This window comes from Lithobates pipiens, unplaced genomic scaffold, assembly GCF_037356315.1.
Source record: "Lithobates pipiens isolate NorthernLeopardFrog02 unplaced genomic scaffold, aLitPip1_a1.2 Scaffold_16, whole genome shotgun sequence".
Taxonomy (NCBI): domain Eukaryota; kingdom Metazoa; phylum Chordata; class Amphibia; order Anura; family Ranidae; genus Lithobates; species Lithobates pipiens.
In genome coordinates, this window is record NW_027507748.1 from 33309632 (window position 1) to 33333589 (window position 23958).

General features: G+C 39.5%; 1 protein-coding gene across 1 annotated transcript in view; it reads right to left on the reverse strand.

Moving 5' to 3' along the window:
• The window catches only part of IGSF11 (immunoglobulin superfamily member 11), a 432754-nt gene that overhangs the window by 255081 nt on the left and 153715 nt on the right, over nucleotides 1–23958 (reverse strand). The window lies entirely within an intron of this gene.

The following is a 23958-nucleotide window of genomic DNA, read 5'->3' on the forward strand; positions in this document are numbered from 1 at the left end:
CAGGAGGCCCATGGTAACTCTGGAGCAGTGTTTCTCAATTCAAGTCCTCAAAGCGCCCCAACAGGTCATGTTTTCAGGCTTTCCCTTATTTTTCACAGGTGATTTGATCAGTTTCACTGCCTTAGTAGATATCACAGCCGTTTCATCTGAGGGAAATCCTGAAAACATGATCTGTTGGGGCGCCTTGAGGACTGGAGTTGAGAAACACCGCTCTGGAGGAGCTGCAGAGATCCATAGCTCAGGTGAGAGAATCTGTCCACAGGACAACTATTAGCCCTTGTACACACGGTCGGAGATTCCGACGGAATGTGTCCGATCGGACTGTTTTGTCGGATATTCCGACTGTGTGTGGTCTGCATCGGACTGTTTCCATCGGAGTATCCGACGGACCAAGTATTCCAACTTGTTGGTAAAAATGTCCGACAAAATGCTTCGATCGGACATACTCCGATCATGTGTAGAGAATTCCGATCGGACAAAGTGCCACGCATGCTCAGATCAAATTCCTACACCAAAGCTATTGGCTACTAGCGTGAACGTAGTCCCGTCGTAACGAAATTACGTCATCACGTTCTGAACGATCGGATTTTCCGACAACTTTGTCCGACCGTGTGTATGCAACAGTTTCGGACACAATCCGTCGGACAAAATCCGTCGGACAAAATCCAACGGATTTGGTTGGCAGAATGTCCGACCGTGTGTACAAGGGCTTAGTCGTGCCCTCCACAAATCTGACCTTTATGGAAGAGTGGTAAGAAGAAAGACATTGTTAAAAGAAAGTCATAAGAAGTCCCGTTTGCACTTTGTGAGAAGCCATGTGGGGGACACAGCAAACATGTAGAAGAAGGTGCTCTGCTCAGATGAGAGCAAAATGCAACTTTTTGGCCTAAAAGCAAAACACTATGTGTGGCAAAAAACTAACGCTGCACATCACCCTGAACACACCATCCCCACCGTGAAACATGGTGGTGGCAGCATCATGTTGTGGGGATGCTTTTCTTTAGCATGGACAGGGAAGCTGGTCAGAGTTGATGGGAAGATGGATGGAGCCAAATACAGGGCAATCTTAGAAGAAAACCTGTTAGAGTCTGCAAAAGACTTGAGACTGGGACGGAGGTTCACTTTCCAGCTGGCAAGTTTTTTGAAGGTGTAATTTTTTTGTCAAATTAAAAAAATAAAAAATAAAGAAATTTCAAAAAAGTAATTGCTTTCTTCACAATTATTTTTTTTTAGGTACTGTCACCTGTGCAGTACAGCGTCATCATATAACTGGTGTGGCAGTGATTAGAGACACTGACTGGTACAGTATGTAAAAAAAGATATTTTCTCTTTTTTTTTACTTTTTTTATGATTTTTTTTTTTTGCATACTGTGACCAGAGCAATACAGTGTTACCATAAGAACACTGTCCTACATTGGGGAGGTGATCGTGATTTTTTTAAAACATTTTATTGCTTATAACAGTGAATTTCATTGTTATAAGTAACCATTTTTTTCTGAATAAAATAAATAATTCAGTGTGTACTATTGTGATTAGCTGTGATTTGCCCTGTCTGTACCATGTGATCACTGTGACTGATCACAGAGATCAACACAATAGCACGCAACGCATGGCATGAATAGAAGCCATCAATACAACCCCCCCTCTAGCGGGAAACGGACTGCTGCGATCACCTGGTGCCTCCCACACCCGCAGGAGACGGACCGCGGATGCCTTACCTTATGAAGGCAGGACGAAGAAGGATCTGGGGGGGGGGGGGGGCGCTCTGACCGATTCTGCCAGGGCGCACAGAGAGACATTCTCCTCCCGTCCGCACAGGAACAGAAAAAGTGTGTCCTAAAACATGATCGGCCAGGAAGTTCTAAGACCCCCTAGCCAATAGGGGCTTCCTGATTGGCAGGGAGGAGAATGAGGAGAACAATAGGGAATATTCATTCACTATTGTCACACAAGCGGGCGGGCTCGGGGCTCAGCATTCTGTGCCCCTAGCCCACCCATTTTTGAAGCCTATCAGAGCCTCCGGCTCTAATAAAAAAAAAAAAAAAAAAACATCCCATTGAAATCCATGCATCCGGTGCCCCGCATGTAGATTAGGTGGGCGGGCTTATGGATGTGGGGGCGGCGGCACCCCTGTACCCCGCATTACTTGCCACCACGGCATATGACGTCCACCCAGAATGAGTAAGCGGTTAAACAAGTCTGCCTTAGTTCATGTCCATTGGATGGTGGATCAAATTGGATTGGCATGGGATGGCAGGGCGGCCACTTAGCGTGGGACCTGGAAGATGTATGGAAGTGGGGATGGCGTCCCTGTGCCCTGCATTACTTGCCACCACTGCATATGACGTCCACCCAGAATGAGGAAGCGGTTAAACAAGTCTGCCTTAGTTCATGTCCATTGCATGGTGGATCAAATTGGATTGGCATGGGATGGGATGGCAGGGCGGCCACTTAGTGTGGGACCTGGAAGATGTATGGAAGTGGGGACGGCGCCCCTGTGCCCTCCATTACTTGCCACCACTGCATATGACGTCCACCCAGAATGAGGAAGCGGTTAAACAAGTCTGCCTTAGTTCATGTCCATTGGATGGTGGATCAAATTGGATTGGCATGGGATGGCAGGGCGGCCACTTAGCGTGGGACCTGGAAGATGTATGGAAGTGGGGACGGCGTCCCTGTGCCCTCCATTACTTGCCACCACTGCATATGACGTCCACCCAGAATGAGGAAGCGGTTAAACAAGTCTGCCTTAGTTCATGTCCATTGGATGGTGGATCAAATTGGATTGGCATGGGATGGCAGGGCGGCCACTTAGCGTGGGACCTGGAAGATGTATGGAAGTGGGGACGGCGTCCCTGTGCCCTCCATTACTTGCCACCACTGCATATGACGTCCACCCAGAATGAGGAAGCGGTTAAACAAGTCTGCCTTAGTTCATGTCCATTGGATGGTGGATCAAATTGGATTGGCATGGGATGGCAGGGCGGCCACTTAGCGTGGGACCTGGAAGATGTATGGAAGTGGGGACGGCGTCCCTGTGCCCTCCATTACTTGCCACCACTGCATATGACGTCCACCCAGAATGAGGAAGCGGTTAAACAAGTCTGCCTTAGTTCATGTCCATTGCATGGTGGATCAAATTGGATTGGCATGGGATGGCAGGGCGGCCACTTAGCATGGCACCTGGAAGATGGGTCACTTGAGTATTCAGGTCTACTACAATGAAGAAAAATTTCACAGTTATGGAATATACAAAGGTACATTGGTCCAGACCTGGAAATATTCCTTATGCCACGACCGGATTTTCCGGCAGAATAGGTCCGACTGGATCAGTCCGTCGGACATTCCGAACGTGTGTGGGATAGTCTGATCATTTTTTTTTTTTTAATTCAGACGGACCTAGAAATAGAACATGTTTCAAATCTGTCCGACGGACTCAATCCCTATCGGGAAAAAACGTTCATCTGTGTGCTGGTCCGACAGACCAAATACGACGCAAGGGCAGCTACTGGCTACTGGCTATTGAACTTCCTTTTCTAGTCCCGTCTTACGCCATCACGTTCAAAACTAACGGACTTTCGAATGGACTTTAGTACGTTCGTGCGTGGGAAGTTTAGTTTGGAAGTCCGTCAGAACTCAGTCGAAAGTCCGTTGGGAAGACCGTCTGACCTTTTCTGCCGGAAAGCCCGGTGGTGTGTTCCATCAGCCATGACCTGCTTGGATCTAAAATAAGGTATGGAATGAAAATAGGAAAGGATTTATTTAATTATTTCATTGACATGTGGATGGGGGATGGGGGGGGGCGGTCCAGGAGGGCCGAAATACAGGCTGATTAAAGCTCACCTGTAAGGACTGGGTGTTCCCAGAACATCAGCAGGAAGGCCCCCCGGTGTATCTAAGCAGCTTGAGAACACAGCGAGGGTCTGCCTTCCAAACATATACATTTTTCCAGTCTGATGAATACCTACCTTACAGCATTTTCTATATACTAGACCCCCCCCCCCCCCATTTGTATGCACCCCTCTGCTATAGCACTGCTATTGTACGGGGCGCCTTCCCAGCCCCGTCTCCGGTTTTCTCATTTAAATTTTCTCATTTAATCCCCGCCGCACAATATTCCCGGCACCATTCCCCCCCCGCTGCTCCGATTGCTCTTCACCCCAGGTCTCCTCTCCGTTCCGTCCATTATTGAGGCTTTTTTTGAAATTCAAAATAAGAAACCACCTCAAATAATTCAGAAGCACGCCGGCCCGTTCTATCCCCAGGGCAGGTTATTTTGTAGCTTTATTTCCTCTGCTTCTCAATAAATGGAGAAAAAAAAAATGCTTTATTTCTAGATACGCCGTATATACATACACAGCTTCCGTCCGTCTATCTTTGCCTTCCAAGGCGCTTTCACGACCCCCCACCCCCCCCCCCCCTTCTTGGACTGATGTATATAAATAAATATAAAAAATTCTCCTGTCAAAACACTTATTGTTTTTAAAGTAGACCTAGCATCCATAGGTATGTGCACAGGGTGTGCCAGGTGTGCCTGGGCACACCCTAATCACCCTGTGTGGTGCAGATTTAACCTATTTAAACCCCTGATATTCCACTTAAGCCCCCTAATGGGGTTTTTTTTTTTTTTTTTTAATGTGTAAAAAAATATTGGTGAGATTGATAATAAAAATAATAAAAAAAAATTGTATAAAATACTAGAAAATTAAATAATACAAATAAAAACTACTAACACCATCCACTGCCCTACTGACACCCTGTGTGGTGCAGATGTTTAAACTCCTGATATTTCACCTAAACCCCCTAATGTGGTTTTAAAAAATGTTTAAAGAAAATATTGTTGAGAATGATAACAAAAAAAAATATTAAATTGTATAAAATACTAGAAAATTCAATAAAAATAAAAACTACTGAAACCAATCTCTGCCCTACTGACACCCTGTGTGGTGCAGATTTTCCCTGTTTAAACCCCTGATATTTCACCTAATTTTTTTTGCTTAAAAAAATATTCATGAAAATGATAATAAAAATAATAAATACAATTGTAATAAATACTAGAAAATTAAATAAAAATAAAAACTACTGACACCAATCTCTGCCCTACTGACACCCTGTGTGGTGCAGATTTCCCCTGTTTAAACTCCTGATATTTCACCTAAACCCCCTAATGGGGTTTTTAAAAAATGTTTTAAAAAAATATTGATGAGAATGATAATAAAAAAAATTTAATTGTAAAAAATACTAGGAAATGCAATAAAAATAAAAACTACTGAAACCAATCTCTGCCCTACTGACACCCTGTGCGGTGCAGATTTTCCCTGTTTAAACCCCTGATATTTCACCTAAGCACCCTAATGGGGTTATTTTAAAAATGGTTAAAAAAAAAAAGTTAAAAAATAATAGAAAATTAAATAATAAAAATAAAAACTACTAATACCATCCACTGCCCTACTGACACCCTGTGTGGTGCAGATTCCCCCTGTTTAAACTCCTGATATTTCACCTAAGCACCCTAATGGGGTTTTAAAAAAATGTTTAAAGAAAATATTGATGAGAATGATAATAAAAAAAAAAAAATTGTCAAAAATACTAGAAAATTCAATAAAAATAAAAACGACTGAAACCAATCTCTGCCCTACTGACACCCTGTGCGGTGCAGATTTTCCCTGTTTAAACCCCTGATATTTCACCTAAGCACCCTAATGGGGTTATTTCAAAAAATGTGTAAAATAGGCTTCAATGTGGTGCGGAGGGTATGCTTGGGGTTGGCAGATTTCACACTGGGTTTTAGCAAACATCGTAGGGAACCAAAGTTTGCCCGGTTCACCATCAGGTGGCGAGAAACTTGGGTAGATCAGTTTAATGACAGCATAACAGGATATGTACAGTATGAATAAATACTTGGGAAACGGTGAGCCGAATGTAGTCCAATTAGTAGTTCGCATGCAATGCATCAGGCTGGCTCCCATCCCCCATCCAATCTTTCAGTTTAAATGTTGTACAGCTCTGGTCTTCCTAGTTTACAACATTTAAATTAAAGAATTAAATGCAACTCCAACAGTGCCACGCCCCTATAATTTTGATAATATTTATACCAAGTATAGTATATATATATATATATATATATATATATATATATATATATATATATATATATATATATTAATATTAATAAATATATTTAAATACCAAAATATATTATATATTAATAATATTTTTTAAATATAAATATATTTAAATATTTAATATATCAATTATTATACTATACTTAGTAGAAAATATAAATAAATATATTTAAAGTAGATAATATTATTATTTATTTTATTCAACTATTTAAAAAAAAGGGGCAGCAGTTTTAGAACGTACAAAATGATAAGTGTAATATTGTTTATTTTATTAATTTATGTTTAGAATATTATTATTTATTTTATTCAACTATTTAAAAAAATGGGCAGCAGTTTTAAAAACTTAAAAAATGATAAGTGTAATATTGTTTATTTTATTAATTTATGTTTAGAATATTGTTATTCCTTTTATTTAACTATTTTAAAAAAATGGGAAGCAAGTTTTAGAACGTAAAAAAATGATAAGTGTAATATTGTTTATTTTATTAATTTATGTTTAGAATATTATTATTCATTTTATTCAACTATTAAAAAAAAAATGGGCAGCAGTTTTAGAACGTAAAAAATGCTAAGTGTAATATTGTTTATTTTATTAATTTATGTTTAGAATATTATTATTCATTTTATTCAACTATTTAAAAAATTGGGCAGCAGTTTTAAAACTTCCCAAGTCTGTCCAAAAGAAAATGCTTTGCCGGCTGATGGGTATTAAAGCACCATATAGACAAGTTTATTTTTATGATAAAATGTTCTTTAATAACTTTATTATAACACAAAAACATATACTTTTAATAATTTCTTTTACAATACTTCATTATTTAACCATTTAAAAAATGGGCAGCAGTTTTTAGTCTTCCCAAGTCTATCCCAAAAATGTTTTGACTGGAGATGGGAAAAAGTTCATTATTAAAATACAATGTCATTTATTAGCTTTATAATAATTAAAACATTTTTTTTTTTTTTAAATCAGACTTTATTATTTAAATTGTTTATTTATTTTAATTCTATAATACTTTTAAATGAATGCCTATTTAAAAAAAAATAATAATAATAGTATGAGAAAGCTTGTACATAGAAATTCCTCTTCAAGTGATGAAAATTCAGTCTCCAATTTATCTTCCTACATTATTTATTTTAATGCTGTAATACTTTTAATTTAATGGCTATTTAAAAAAATTAATAAAAATAATAATAATAATAGTATGAGAAAGTTTGTACATAGAAATTCCTCTTCAAGTGATGAAAATTCAGTCTCAATTTTATCTTTCTACAATTGCTCATCACCAAAAAATGGTTCATTCGAAAGACGTGTTAATTAGTGATTGTTTGCGGTTTCCAATGTGCCCTAAAAATAACTGAGTGATGCTGCTTTAACAGTCCAGCTTCATAACAGCTAAATGAAAACTGCTGTGCTTCCCTTCTCAGTGGCAAAATAAAAAATAAAAAAAAACCCAAGAAAAAAAAAATAATAATAGCACAACACTTGTATTTGTATTTTTTAAGAGAATTCCCTTTCAAATGAATGGGCTGTCTTGATGCACTGCAACAGTATGAATGGACCCTCAAAGTAGATCTAAATACTATCACTAATCCCATAAAAAGGTTTGACATGTTAATATAATATCCCAAAAAAATTCCGTTCTTCCTAGATTACATTTCTTATTAAATAATTAAATATTACTCCAACAATATCTGTGCCACACCCCTATTATTTGGATAGCATTTATACTAAGTATAATATTTAAAATATTAATTATTTATATATATATTAATTTATATAAAATATACATTTTTATATATCATTTTTTATATAAATAAATATATTTAAATACCATTAAATGAAAAGGTTTAACATGTTACTATAATATCCAAAATCCTTTTTTTTATCACACATAAACCCACCCACCCACACGTTGCACATATGGGACCATGGGTGGCAGAACACGGGTGGCATATGGGTCCATGGGCTGCACACTGACCATGCTGTCAAAGACAGTTCTTGGCCCATACTAACAAAAACTGTCAGTCTGCGGGACCGGGACCTGCCCAATTGACTACTGCGACAGCCAATCCCAGGGGGTCACCTGGTTTGCTGATCCTTTAAATCCACCCCTTTCACTCCCTCCCCCAGGCCATGCAGACTCTGATAAAGGGATGTTGCGGCTGGGCAGAAAGGGGTTAATTATGCATCGCAGCTCACAGATGTATGCGCTGAAAAAAAATTGTAACTCTCTTGTACCTCTATTTTGTCTAGTGTTATGTAAAAAAAAAAAAAAAAAGTAATTTTACTGCGCACAAAACATAAACATTAAATTATTTAATTTTGCCCATTTATTTATGCCTATTTTCTTGTTATGTGATACTGAAAAAAGAAATGAAAAGGAAAAATATTGATAGTAAATAAAAAATGAAAAAATAAAAACAGCAGAAAAAATATCGGAGAGTTAATCAAGGCTAATTATGGGCTAGCAAGGGGCTTAACAGCAGTCCATTAAATAAATATAAATATATATATATATATAATTTTTACTATTTTGAGCAGTGTTATATTTTTTAAAAGAAAAGTAATTTTACTGCGCACAAAAGATAAACATTAAATTATATAATTCGGCTCATTTATTTATGCCTATTTTCTTGTTATGTGATACTGAAAAAACAAATGAAAAGGAAAAATATTGATGGTAAATAAAATAAATTAATAAATAAATAAATAAATAAAAACAGCAGAAAAAATATCGGAGAGTTAATCAAGGCTAATTAGGGTTAACTAAGGGCTAGCAAGGGGCTTAACAGGAGTCCATTTAAATAAATAAATATATATATATATATATATATATATATATATATATGAGATATATATTGGAGATCCCCATATTTCTTACATTAACTTGCTTAGGGCTCATGGAAAGTTAGAGGTGGTAAAACTCAGTGGTGGAGCTACAGTTTTACCCCCCCCCCCCCAACCCAAACTGCTCCCTCTTTAGATATAGAGGCAGCGGCTGGGGATGTACACATGCCGCGGCAAGAATTATAACCCCATGTCGCTTTGTGCCCACCGATGGTGACCAAGTCAAGTGAATGGGGAAGCTCTGCATGAGTGCCACAACCGCATGCAATGCCTTTGGGGCACAATTTTATCCACTGATACTAACAATGGGGCACAATTCCTCCCAATGTCACCAACGATGGGGCACATTCCCACCCACACCAATGATGGGGCACAATTACTCACAAAGATGCCAACAATGGGGCACAATGACACCAATGATGGGGCACAGATCCTCCCAATGACGGGGCACAATTTCGCTCAGTGACACCAACAATTGGACCCAATGACACCAACAATGGGGCTTAATGACACCAATGATGGGGCACAATTCCTCCCAATGATGGGGCCAATGACACCAACAATGAGGCCCAATTCCCACCCAAAGACACAGCCGGGGCACAATTTCTGTCAATGACACTAACAATGGGGCACAATGACACCAATGATGGGGCACAATTCAACCCAATGACACCAACAATGGAGCTCAATGGTGCCAATGATGGGGCACAATTCCTCCCAATGACACCAATGATGGGGCCAATGATATTAAAGAGGACCTTCAGTCATTTTTCCATCTATTAAAACTTCTGCCCTTGTTGTTGTTTTAACTTTGGATAGTAAAACATTTTTTTTCTGCCAGTAACAAAAAAACAAAAAAACAAAAAAAAAAAGCACGTCGAGCAAACAGTAGGATGAAATCCCTGCAGGATCTCAGTGGTGCGGTGAACTCACCCATGCGTGGAGCTGTAGAACAACGGCCTTCACCGGTAGTACGTTTTCAGTACAGCCACCAGCGCGGTTCGGCCCCGGCAGACGCAGCCGGAGATCAATAGGAAATAGATTAGCCAGGCGTATCAGCTTTCAGCTCATGGTGGGAAGGGGGAGAATGGATTGATCGGGAATTGATCAGAGCTGCCTGGAATAGAGAGCACAGCGGGAGATCTATGGATCAGACATTGATTAGGCAAGCCTGTCAGCATTTCCAAAGGCGTGGAAAACACAGGATCCATTAATTGGATATAGATTGGACGTGTCCGGGAGAACAACGTATAGATGGCCAAGCTGGGGGGGGGAGCCGAGGTTTGCCAGGCGGCTGAAATCATAACGTAAATTTCAAGAGCCATTCAGTCCAATATTGATAGTTTCCCAGGGCTGAATTATTAAACAGAAGGACTAAAATACTCAAAAATCCTGGAGAAAATTCTGCGTCGGGCTCCCTGCAGTGCTGATCACATAATGGAAAACGTGGGAATTTAGTCACAGGATACTCATAGTCTGGGAGGATTGGTCCAGCCGTTCTGAATTCTGCCAGCAGAGGTCACTAGACTAGACGTGTGCGGTTAGTTTCGTTCTGAATTAAAATTTTGACAAATTTTTGTTTTTTTAGAAATTCCGATGTATCCGAATTTCCCAATTAGAATAGTACTAAATTTAAACAAATCCAAAACAAATGAAAAAAATTATTGAAATTCGAATTCGAATCGTTTTCAAATTCTAATCGTTTTCTAACTTCCAAAGATAATAAAAAAATAGAATAGAAAATAAAGGAATAGAATAGATTTTTTTTTTCTATTTTATTCCTTTATTTTCTACTCTATCTTATTCTCTTTGAAAATGATTCGAATGTGAATTTCATCTTATCTAATTCGGAGACACGGATACATCCATATTGCCGAATTAGAATAATACTGAATTTAAACAAATCCGAAATAAACAAAAAAATAATAATTTGAAATTCGAATTCAAATAGTTTTCCAATTTTCAAAGAGAATAAAAAATAAAAGAATATAATTTTTTTTTCTATTTTATTCTTTTATTTTCTACTCTATTTTATTCTCTTTGAAAATGATTCAAATGTGAATTTCATCTGAATAATTTTTTTCCCATTTGTTTCCAATTAGTTTAAATTCGGTACTATTCTAATTTCGGAAATTCGGATACATCCAAATTTCCGAATTAGAATAATACTGAATTTAAACCAATCCAAAACAAACAAAAAAAAATATTGAAATTCGAATTCAAATAGTTTTCCAATTTTCAAAGAGAATAAAAAACAGAATAGAAAATAAAGGAATAGAATAGAATTTTTTTTATTTTATTCCTTTATTTTCTACTCTATTTTATTCTCTTTGAAAATGATTTGAATGTGAATTTTATCTGAATTTTTTTTCACAGTTGTTTTGGATTTGTTTAAATTTGGTACTATTCTAATTTGGAAATTCACATGCATCCAAATTTTTTTCCAAAGTCCAAACCAAATGAAAAAAAGAATTGAAATTCGAATCATTTTCGACTTCGAATAGTTTTCCAATTTCCAAATATAATAAAAAATAGAATAAAAAAAATAAAAGAATAGAATAGATTGTTTTTCTATTTTATTCCATTATTTTCTACTATTTTATACTCTTTGAAAAAGATTTGAATGTGAATTTCATCTGAATTTTTTTTCCCGTTTGTTTCGGATTTGTTTAAACTCGGTACTATTCTAATTGGGAAATTCGGATGCATCCAAATTTCCGAATTAGAATAATACTGAATTTAAACAAATCCGAAACAAACAAAAAAATAATAATTGAAATTCGAATCATTTTTGAATTCAAATAGTTTTCCAATTTTCAAAGAGAATAAAAAATAGAATAGAAAATAAAAGACTAAAAAAAAAATGTTTTCTTTCTATTTTATTCCTTTATTTTCTACTCTATTGTATTCTTTTTGAAAATTGAAAAGCTATTTGAAAAACGATTCAAAACGAATTCCAAAAACAAATTAATTAAAACCGCATTTATGTAAATAACGAATCTAAACAATTTTTTTCGTTCTGCACACTAGACATGTGCCCTGCCGAAAAATTTGTTTTAGTTTCCTTCTTTTTTTTTGCTTTGTTTTACTTTTTCGGGTTATTTTTTTTACGATTGCAATTTGTAAATTCGAAAATAAGAAAGAATAACTAACTACTAAATGATGGGTATTGGAATTTCCTGTCAAATTTGGCTGTTAGTCAAGGTAACGAATACGAATTTATTCAAAGTTGCGAATTATCCAAAATAATGAACGCCGCATCTAAACAAATGGAAAGGGACAAATTAATAATAAATAATAAAACGTTTTCATTATTATTATTTATTATTGTTATGAATTTGTTACGTTCAATTCGTTTAGATACGGCATTCGTTATTTCGGATGATTTGTAATAATTTGGATACATTTGTATTCGTTGCGTTGACCAACAGCCAAATTTGAAAGGATACATGTGTCTGGTTTCTTTTTGATTATTATATTATTATACAGGATTTATATATCGCTAACAGTTTACGCAGCGCTTTACATATAAAAAAAAAAGGAGACAATACAGTTCTAATACAATAAAACACAAGAGGATTAAGAGGGCCCTGCTCAGAAGAGCTTACAATCTAATAGGGTGGGGGCAGGTGATTCGTTGTTAGCATAAATTCATTTGGTTAAATTTGTTTAATTTGTTTTCAAAATTAATTTCATTTATTCAAATTCAAACCAATAATTTTTTTTTTTTTTATTCTATTCGAATTCCATTTGTAATCATATTTATTCTATTTAAAATTTGCATTTGGGAAGATGGCTATATTCTATTCCATTCTATTGTTTTTTTTTTTTTTTGTTTTTTTCTATTCTTTTATTTTCTGTTCTATTGTATTCTTTTCTATGCTATTCAAATTCAAATTTATCCTATTCAAAATTCGAAAAAATGGTTATATTCTATTATACTCTATTTTCTATTTCTATATTCTATTCCATTCCATTCTTTTTCTATCCTATTAATTTATTTTCTATTATATTCTATTCTTTTCTGTTCTAAAAATGTATCCTATTGGAAATTTTAATTTCAGAAGATGTGTATATTCTATTTTATTCTAATGTTTTATTCTTTTCGAATTCCATTTGTATTCGAATTTATTCTATTTAAAATTTGCATTTAGGAAGATGGTTATATTCTATTCCATTCTATTTTTTTTCTATTCTATTCTTTTATTTTCTGTTCTATTGTATTAATTTCTATGCTATTCAAATTCAAATTTATCCTATTCAAAATGCGAAAAAATTGTTATATTCTATTACACTCGATTTTCTATTGTTTATTCTATTCTATTCCATTCTTTTCTTATCCTATTATTTTATTTTCTATTATATTCTATTCTTTTCTGTTCTAAAAATGTATCCTAATCGAAATTTTAATTTTAGAAGATGTGTATATTCTATTTTATTCTAATGTTTTATTCTATTCTAATTCCATTTGTAATCAAATTTATTCTATTTAAAATTTGCATTTAGGAAGATGGTTATATTCTATTCCATTCTATTTTTTTCTATTCCATTCTTTTATTTTCTGTTCTATTGTATTCTTTTCTATGCTATTCAAATTCAAATGTATCCTATTCAAAATTAGAAAAAATGGTTATATTCTATTATACTCTATTTTCTATTTCTATATTCTATTCTATTCTTTTTCTATCCTATTATTTTATTTTCTATTATATTCTATTCTTTTCTGTTCTAAAAATGTATCCTATTCGAAATTTTAATTTCAGAAGATGGGTATATTCTATTTTATTCCAATGTTTTATTCTATTCAAATTCCATTTGTAATCGTATTTATTCTATTTAAAATTTGCATTTAGGAAGATGGTTATATTCTATTCCATTCTATTGTTTTTTTTTTTTTTTCTATTCTTTTATTTTCTGTTCTATTGTATTCTTTTCTATGCTATTCAAATTCAAATTTATCCTATTCAAAATTCGAAAAAATTGTTATATTCTATTATACTCTATTTTCTATATTCTATTCAATTCCATTCTTTTTCTATCCTATTATTTTATTTTTTATTATATTCTATTCTTTTCTGTTCTAAAAATGTATCCTATTCGAAATTTTAATTTCCGAAGATGGGTATATTCTATTTTATTCTAATGTTTTATTCTATTTGAATTCCATTTGTAATCGAATTTATTCTATTTAAAATTTGCATTTAGGAAGATGGTTATATTCTATTCCATTGTATTGTTTTTTTTCTATTCTATTCTTTTATTTTCTGTTCTATTGTATTCTTTTCTATGCTATTCAAATTCAAATTTATCCTATTCAAAATGCGAAAAAATTGTTATATTCTATTACACTCGATTTTCTATTGTTTATTCTATTCTATTCCATTCTTTTTCTATCCTATTATTTTATTTTCTATTATATTCTATTCTTTTCTGTTCTAAAAATGTATCCTATTCCAAATTTTAATTTCAGAAGATGGGTATATTCTATTTTATTCTAATGTTTTATTCTATTCGAATTCCATTTGTAATCGAATTTATTCTATTTAAAATTTGCATTTAGGAAGATGGTTATATTCTATTCCATTCTATTGTTTTTTTTTTCTATTCTATTCTTTTATTTTCTGTTCTATTGTATTCTTTTCTATGCTATTCAAATTCAAATTTATCCTATTCAAAATGCGAAAAAATGGTTATATTCTATTATACTCTATTTTCTATATTCTATTTTATTCTTTTTCTTTTTCTTTTATTTTCTATTATATTCTATTCTTTTCTGTTCTAAAAATGTATCCTATTCGAAATTTAAATTTCAGAAGATGGGTATATTCTATTTTATTCTAATGTTGTAAAGCGCTACGTTAACTGTCGGCACTATATAAATCCTGTATAATAATAATAATAATAAATGTATTCTATTCTAGTCTATTCCATTCCTTTAATTTCTATTTTATCCCTTTTTTTCTATTCTATTTTTTTCTATTCTTTTATGTCGTATTCTGTTTTGTTTTACTCTATTATATTCTATTTTTACCCCCCTTTTTTTTTTAGTTTAAACCAAAGATCGGAAGTACTCTACGCGTTTCAGAGAGCCTACATCTCCTTCTTCAGGGGTACATATACAGTACAGGGCAATTGTATTCAGAGAGATGTACTGAATAAGCATTCCATGGTGCTTGTAATTAAAAACAATCAGACAGGACAGGTGTGGCCGATGGTTGCTTTACTCTCAAGAAACTCCCAATATGATCTCCTTAATTCAGATGTTGCCCAATAAGGCCGAATAGCTGTGAGATGTTGATAGGAGACCAAACCCTCCCAACCCTGGCAAAGGTGGGCAATTAAAGTGACCCAGGGGACAGCTGGGGCAAAGCAGTCAATCCTGAGGGTGGTGATTTTATAGAGGATCAGCAGTTAGGTAATAAATCTGACGGGTAGTGACAGCTCCTTATGTTAACCAGGGAGTCTATCAGGCATATGACCGTCCATCTCGGCATCCAGCAACCGCATTTGGTTGCTGAATGCCGAGACGGACGGTCATATGCCTGATAGACTGCCTGGTTAACATAAGGAGCTGTCACTACTAGGAGACATTCCCCATTTCACATCAGAAGTCCCTCCTTTACGTCATAAACACCCTTCACATCAGAGCCCCCCCCCCCCCACCACCACATCAGAGTTCCCTATCCAGTGCCCAGGGTAAATAATACCGAACTGCACTCCCCCTTTAGTGACATCACTGCCAACCCTATCACTACTCCTGTCAGCCTTGTACCAGAAGCAACTGCCACGGGGTGCTCCCATCGCTGCAATAAACCATTGTGCCCAGGGCAGCCGCCCCTCCTGCCCACCCCATCACATCACATCAGAGTCCCCCGATCTCATCAGATCTCCCCATCACATCAGATCCCCCCTTCACATCAGAATCCCCCCATCACATCAGAGCCCCCCATCGCATCAGAGCCCCATCACATAAGATCTCCCCCTTCACATTAGATCCCCCATCACATCAGAATCCCCCCATCACATCAGAATCCCCCCCATCACATCAGACCAACCCCCATCACATCAGAATCCCCCCCATCACATCAGACCCCCCCCATCACATCAGAATCCCCCCATCACATCAGATTTCCCCATCACATCAGATTTCCCCATCACATCAGATTTCCCCATCACATCAGATCTCCCATCACATCAGATCCCCCCCATCACATCAGATCCCCCCCCCATCACATCAGATCTCCCCCATCACATCAGACCCCCCCATCACATCAGATTTCCCCATCACATCAGATCTCCCATCACATCAGATCCCCCATCACATCAGATCCCCCCATCACATCAGATCTCCCATCACATCAGATCTCCCCCATCACATCAGAGCCCCCATCACATCAGATCTCCCCCATCACATCAGAGCCCCCATCACATCAGATCCCCCCATCACATCAGATCCCCCCATCACATCAGATCCCCCCATCACATCAGATCTCCCCATCACATCAGAGCCCCCATCACATCAGATCCCCCATCACATCAGATCCCCCCATCACATCAGATCTCCCCATCACATCAGATCTCCCCATCACATCAGATCCCCCCCATCACATCAGAATCCCCCCATCACATCAGATCTCTCCATGACATCAGATCCCCCCATCACATTAGAATCCCCCCATCACATCAGAGCCCCCCATCGCATCAGAGCCCCATCACATAAGATCTCCCCCTTCACATTAGATCCCCCATCACATCAGAATCCCCCCATCACATCAGAATCCCCCCCATCACATCAGACCAACCCCCATCACATCAGAATCCCCCCCATCACATCAGACCCCCCCATCACATCAGAATCCCCCCATCACATCAGATTTCCCCATCACATCAGATTTCCCCATCACATCAGATCCCCCCCATCACATCAGATCCCCCCCATCACATCAGATCCCCCCCATCACATCAGATCTCCCCCATCACATCAGATCCCCCCCATCACATCAGATTTCCCCATCACATCAGATTTCCCCATCACATCAGATCTCCCATCACATCAGATCCCCCATCACATCAGATCCCCCCATCACATCAGATCTCCCATCACATCAGATCTCCCCCATCACATCAGAGCCCCCATCACATCAGATCTCCCCCATCACATCAGAGCCCCCATCACATCAGATCCCCCCATCACATCAGATCCCCCCATCACATCAGATCTCCCCATCACATCAGAGCCCCCATCACATCAGATCCCCCATCACATCAGATCCCCCCATCACATCAGATCTCCCCATCACATCAGATCTCCCCATCACATCAGATCCCCCCCATCACATCAGAATCCCCCCATCACATCAGATCTCTCCATGACATCAGATCCCCCCATCACATTAGAATCCCCCCATCACATCAGAATCCCCCCATCACATCAGAATCCCCCCATCACATCAGAGCCCCCATCACATCGGATCCCCCATCACATCAGATCCCCCATCACATCAGATCTCCCCATCACATCAGATCCCCCCATCACATCAGAATCCCCCCATCACATCAGATCCCCCCATCACATCAGATCCCCCATCACATCAGATCTCCCCATCATATCAGATTCCCCATCACATCAAATCTCCCCCATCACATCAGATCCCCCATCACATCAGATCCCCCATCACATCAGATCCCCCCCATCACATCAGATCCCCCCATCACATCAGATCTCCCCATCACATCAATTCCCCCCATAACATCCGATCCCCATCACATCAGATCCCCCCATCACATCAGATCTCCCCCATCACATCAGATCCCCCCCATCACATCAGATATACCCATCACATCAGATCTCCCCCATCACATCAGATCCCCCCCATCACATCAGATCCCCCCATCACATCAGATCCCCCCATCACATCAGATCTCCCCCATCACATCAGATCCCCCCATCACATCAGATCCCCCCATCACATCAATTCCCCCCATCACATCCGATCCCCATCACATCAGAATCCCCCCATCACATCAGATTCCCCCCATCACATTAGATTCCCCCATCACATCAGATTCCCCCCCATCACATCAGATCTCCCCCATCACATCAGAGCCCCCATCACATCAGAGCCACCCCCATAACATCAGAGTCCCCCATCACATCAGATCCCCCATCACATCAGATCTCCCCATCACATCACAGCCCCCATCACATCAGAGTTGCTGCAAGCCAGATAAAATATTGCAGTGGGCCAGATGTGGCCCCCGGGCCATGGTGTGGAGACCCCCTTTCCCCAAAGTTCTACATAAATAGTAGGAATCTCGCGGTTTCCACTTTCAGCTCATCGTGGCAACTTCACAAATTTGTGTGACAGTTTTACTTCAAGCAAACTGACTTCGGCCTGACGGAAAATCATCACAGCCCGCGCCACCCTCCGTGATTTATTGTGTTTTTAAGTGAAGGTATATTTGTGCCGGGACTGTCTGTCATCTGTAGACAAGTGTCCTTCCCGTCACCGATGCCCCCCTAGAAGACCTGCTACTGAGGACCATCTGTCCCCCCCACTCGGACTGCGAAACCTGAGCACCACCCCCGCTGCCACCACCAGACTCCCTAATTAGTATGAGAGTAGACGAGGAGTATGTAATACATGTGTGTCGGTTTATCTGGTTACAAATTGTTATTGGGTTAATCGGGGAAGAATGTGAGGCCGTGACCCGACTTAGGATCTCAAATTAGGACTCAACCTTGAGATGGGGTGACAGCCCTGACACCAAGACACTGATGGGACTGTACAGGTGATGAACCCACACAGGACAAGAAGTCACCATCTCTAACGGGCTGCCGCGGTCACAGATATTCTGCAGGAAAAGGATAAACTTTACATATGTGGGTCGTTTAATAGATTACAACTCATTTACTAGCATTAAGGAGCTGAGGGCTGTCTGAGGTTAAAGACGTTCTTCAAGAAAAGGATAAACTTTACTTATGTGGGCCGATTAACCACTTCAGCCCCGAAAGATTTTACCCCCTTCCTGACCAGACCACTTTTTGCAGGTTCGGTGCTGCGTCGCTTTAGCTGACAATTGTGCGGTCCTGCGGCGCTGCACCCAAACAAAATTGACGTCCTTTTAAAGATGTTCTTCAAGAAAAGGATAAACTTTACTTTTGTGGGCCGATTAACGACTTCAGCCCTGAAAGATTTTACCCCCTTCCTGACCAGACCACTTTTTGCAGGTTCGGCGCTGCGTCGCTTTAGCTGACAATTGTGCGGTCCTGCGGCGCTGCACCCAAACAAAATTGACGTCCTTTTAAAGACGTTCTTCAAGAAAAGGATAATTTTTACTTATGTGGGCCGATTAACCACTTCAGCCCCGAAAGATTTTACCCCCTTCCTGACCAGACCTCTTTTTGCAGGTTCGGCGCTGCGTCGCTTTAGCTAACAATTGTGCGGTCCTGCAGCGCTGCACCCAAACAAAATTGACGTCCTTTTTTCCCCACAAATAAAGCTTTCTTTTGGCGGTATTTGATCACCTCGGCGGTTTTTATTTTTTGAGCTATAAATAAAAAAAGAGCGACAATAAAAAAAAAAAAAAAACAATATTTTTAACTTTTTGCTATAATAAATATCCCAAAATAAATAAATAAATAAATAAATAAATATATATATATAAATATATATATATATAAAATTCTTACACAGTTTAGACCTATATATATATATATATTTTTCTACATATTTTTGGTTAAAAAAAATGCAATAAGCGTATATTGATTGATTTTGCGCAAAGGTTATAGCGTCTACAAAATAGGAGATAGATTTATCGCATTTTTATTATTTTTTTACTACCCTGTTTCCCCAAAAATAAGACCCAGCGTGATTGTCAGTGATGGCTGCAATATAAGCCCTACCCCTCAAATAAGTCCTATCCTGTTTCCCCGAAAATAAGCCCTACCCTGAAAATAAGACCTACAACTAGGGCTATGGCTTATTTGAGTGGTAGGACTTATATTGCAGCCATCACCGACAATCATACTAGGTCTTATTTTCGGGGAAACAGGGTAGTGATGGCGGCGATCTGCGACATTGTGGTGGACACATCGGACACTTTTGACACTATTTTGGGACCATTGGCATTTATACAGCAATCAGTGCTACAAATAGCCACTGATTACTGTATAAATGACAATGGCAGGGAAGGGGTTAAACACTAGGGGGTGATCAAGAGGTAAAGTGTGTCCTAGGGAGTGATTCTAACTGTGGGGGGGATGGACTCACTACAACATGACAGAGATCACTGCTCCCGATGACAGGGAGCAGTAGGTCCCTGTCATGTTGCTAGGCAGAACAGGGAAATGCCTTGGGGGAGGCTTTATAAAGGAGATGGATGAATAAACGACATTGAAACTGTAAAACCGATGACATCTAGTGGTGGAAAATTAGTACTGCATGGGGACAGCTCCAGATTGAAGGTGAGTTTAACAGTATAAACAGCTTTTTTTTTTTTTTTTTCATCATATATTTTAAAGGGTATTTTGTCAAACAGATTTGAGCTCTTCATTGAATAGTTTACCTTAGAAATAGTTACCTTACTGTTAAATAACCCTTAATTATGTGGAACTGCAGGCTGAGGGAAATGGGGAACGCTGCAAATGAAAAATAAGGGACAGCAATGCTAAGTAGCGACATTTGCCGGCACGGTCGGCTGATAAATAGCGAGTTGTGCGAATATTAACTTCTGCGTCCTCCACGCTGCGCCTGCTCCGTCCATCACGGCAAAGCTGGCGGTGTTATTACAGGCGGCAATCTGGATTTCATTCTTCATTTGCAGCTGTGTCATATGTAAACTGTGTATTAATCAGCTGTGATGGCGATCATTAGTCAGGGGAAGGTTATCGCTCTCCCTGCCACATCTGCCTGATGCTTCCATGTTTTACGGGGAGCGCCGAGGACTTACTGATCATAATAAAGGAGCCGAGCCGTACCTGGACTAGCGAACGCGATCCATTTATTTACTGCGGCCCACCCACCCATACTGCTTTGATGGAACAGGAATTCAAAGAACCTCTTTTTTTTTTTTTGCTGTGTCTCCCTTGGAATATTTTCCTTCACTTCCTGTCCCAGAGACACAACAGGAAGTGAGGGGAAATAACAGTATAGTGAGAGGAATCCCCTTCTATGAGGTTAAGAGTGCCTAGTAGAAAGTCTTCTAGGTTGGAGGCAGGGGCATAGATAAGGAGGGGGATATGGGGGTCCAAAACCCTTCCAGAGCTTTGGTGGGGCTGTAGTTAGCTCTGATAGTCGCTGCACTGACTAAAACCCTACAGCCGTCACTCCCGATACCTGTCAATAGGGGGGGATGAGCTAGATGCAAGCAGTGGGCTGGCTCTTTGGGGGGAGTTATCAAACTGCAGCCCGGGGGCCAGATCAGACCCTATGCTTGCTTTAATCCAGCCCTTGGGGCACGATTTCATCCACTGATACCTAAAATGGGGCATCATTCTCCTCACTGACACCAATGGTGGGGCACAATTTCTACCAATGACACCAATGATGGGGAAAAGTTTTCTCACAATGACACCAACAATAGTGCCCAATGACACCAATGACAGGGCCCAATTTCTGCCAGTGACACAAACGATGGGGCAAAATTATTCCCACTGCAACAAATGATGGGGCACACATTTTCCCAATAACACCAACAACGGGGCCCAGTGACACCAATGATTGTGCCCCATTGTTGGAGAAATTGTGCCCTATCATTGGTGTCATTGGGCCCCATTGTTTGAGAAATTGTGCTCTATGACACTAACAATGGGGCACCATTTCTCCCAATTACACCAACAATGACATCAACAATGGGGCCCAATTTTTCCCCAAAGACAACAATGATGGGACACGATTTCTCTAAATGACACCAACAATGGCGCCCGATGACACCAAAAATGGGACACAATTTTTCCCAATGACACTAACAATGGCGCCAAATGACACCAACGATGGCACACAATTTTCCCAATGACACCAAAAATGGCACCCAATGACACCAACGATGGGGCACAATTTTTCCCAATGACAGCAACAATGGCTCCCCAATGACACCGACGATGGGGCACAATTTTTCCCAATGACCCCAGCAATGGCGACCAATGACACCAATGACAGTGCACAATTTTTTCCAATGACACCAACAATGGCGCCCAAAGACACCAACAATGGGACACAATTTTTCCAAATGACACCAACAATGGCTCCCAATGACACCAACAATGGGGCACAATTTTTCCCCAAAGACAGCAATGATGGGACACAATTTCTCCCAATGACACAACAATGATGCCCAATGACACCAACAATGGCGCCCAATCATACTAATGACAGGGCACAATTTTTTCCAATGACACCAACAATGGCGCCCAATGACAGCAAAGATGAGACACAATTTTTCCCAATGACACCAACAATGGGGCACAATTTTTCCCCAAAGACAGAAATGATGGGACACAATTTCTCCCAATGACACAACAATGGCGCCCAATGACACCAACAATGACGCCCAATCACACTAATGACGGGGCACAATTTTTTCCAATGACACCAACAATGGCGCCCAATGACACCAACGATGAGACACAATTTTTCCCAATGACACCAACAATGGCGCCCAATGACACCAACAATGGCGCCCAATGACACCAACGATGGGACACAATTTTTCCCAATGACACCAACAATGGCTCCCAATGACACCAACAATGGGGCACAATTTTTCCCCAAAGACAGCAATGATGGGACACAATTTCTCCCAATGACACAACAATGGCGCCCAATGACACCAACAATGGCGCCCAATCACACTAATGACGGGGCACAATTTTTTCCAATGACACCAACAATGGCGCCCAATGACACCAACGATGAGACACAATTTTTCCCAATGACACCAACAATGGCTCCCAGTGACACCAACAATGGGGCACAATTTTTCCCCAAAGACAGCAATGATGGGACACAATTTCTCCCAATGACACAACAATGGCGCCCAATGACACCAACAATGGAGCCCAATGACACCAATGATGTGACACAATTTTTCCCAATAACACCAACAATGGGGCCCAATGACACCAACAATGGAGCCCAATGACACCAATGATGGGACACAATTTCTCCCAATGACACAACAATGGCGCCCAATGACACCAACAATGGAGCCCAATGACACCAATGATGGGACACAATTTTTCCCAATGACACTAATAATGGAGCCCAATTGCTGCCAGTGACACCAATGATGGGGCATTATGTTTTAGGGCCCTTTTTACACCAGACTGCCACAATCTGGCCCCCCTTAAAGTCTGAAGGACAGTAAACTGGCCCTTCATTTAGAAAGTTTGGAGACCCCTGGAGTAGACAATAGGGCGTTCCCAAGCATGCTTTGAAATCCAATCAATGAAAGGGGTGGGCTAGGGGCTGTCAGGCCAGGAAGGAAAGCACTAGATGATGCTGGATGCCCTCCATCCAGGAAATGAGGGCAGCTTCTATCTGACTTGCCGCAGCTTCTAATGCACAGTGTGAGAAGCTTGCAGTGTGCGGCGAAATCAGAGTAAGGCATTTCGGTACAGGAGAGAAGCCGCTACAACTGCGCAAGGCTGACGGAAAGGCCGGCGCTCTGCTTTAAAGGATCGTCTACGTCCGGCGTCTAAACTGCATCAGCTTTAACCCCTCGCTGGCAGCCGCCTGCGGCGAAATGCCCGTATGGCAAGCCAGGCAGCGGCGGACGAGGGTTCAATCAAGATTTGCATAAAGCAATTAAAGTGTGACGCGGAAAATTGCTATCCCAGCACAGATCTCGCTTTGCTGACCTGATTGGATATCGATTACCAATCGGGGGGGGGGGGGGGGGGGCCCTATTAAGTGACAGCCTCGTTAGCGGTGACGGCTGCAGTACAGCAGGTGTTCGGCGAGCGCGCTCTCCTCTTTGTTACGT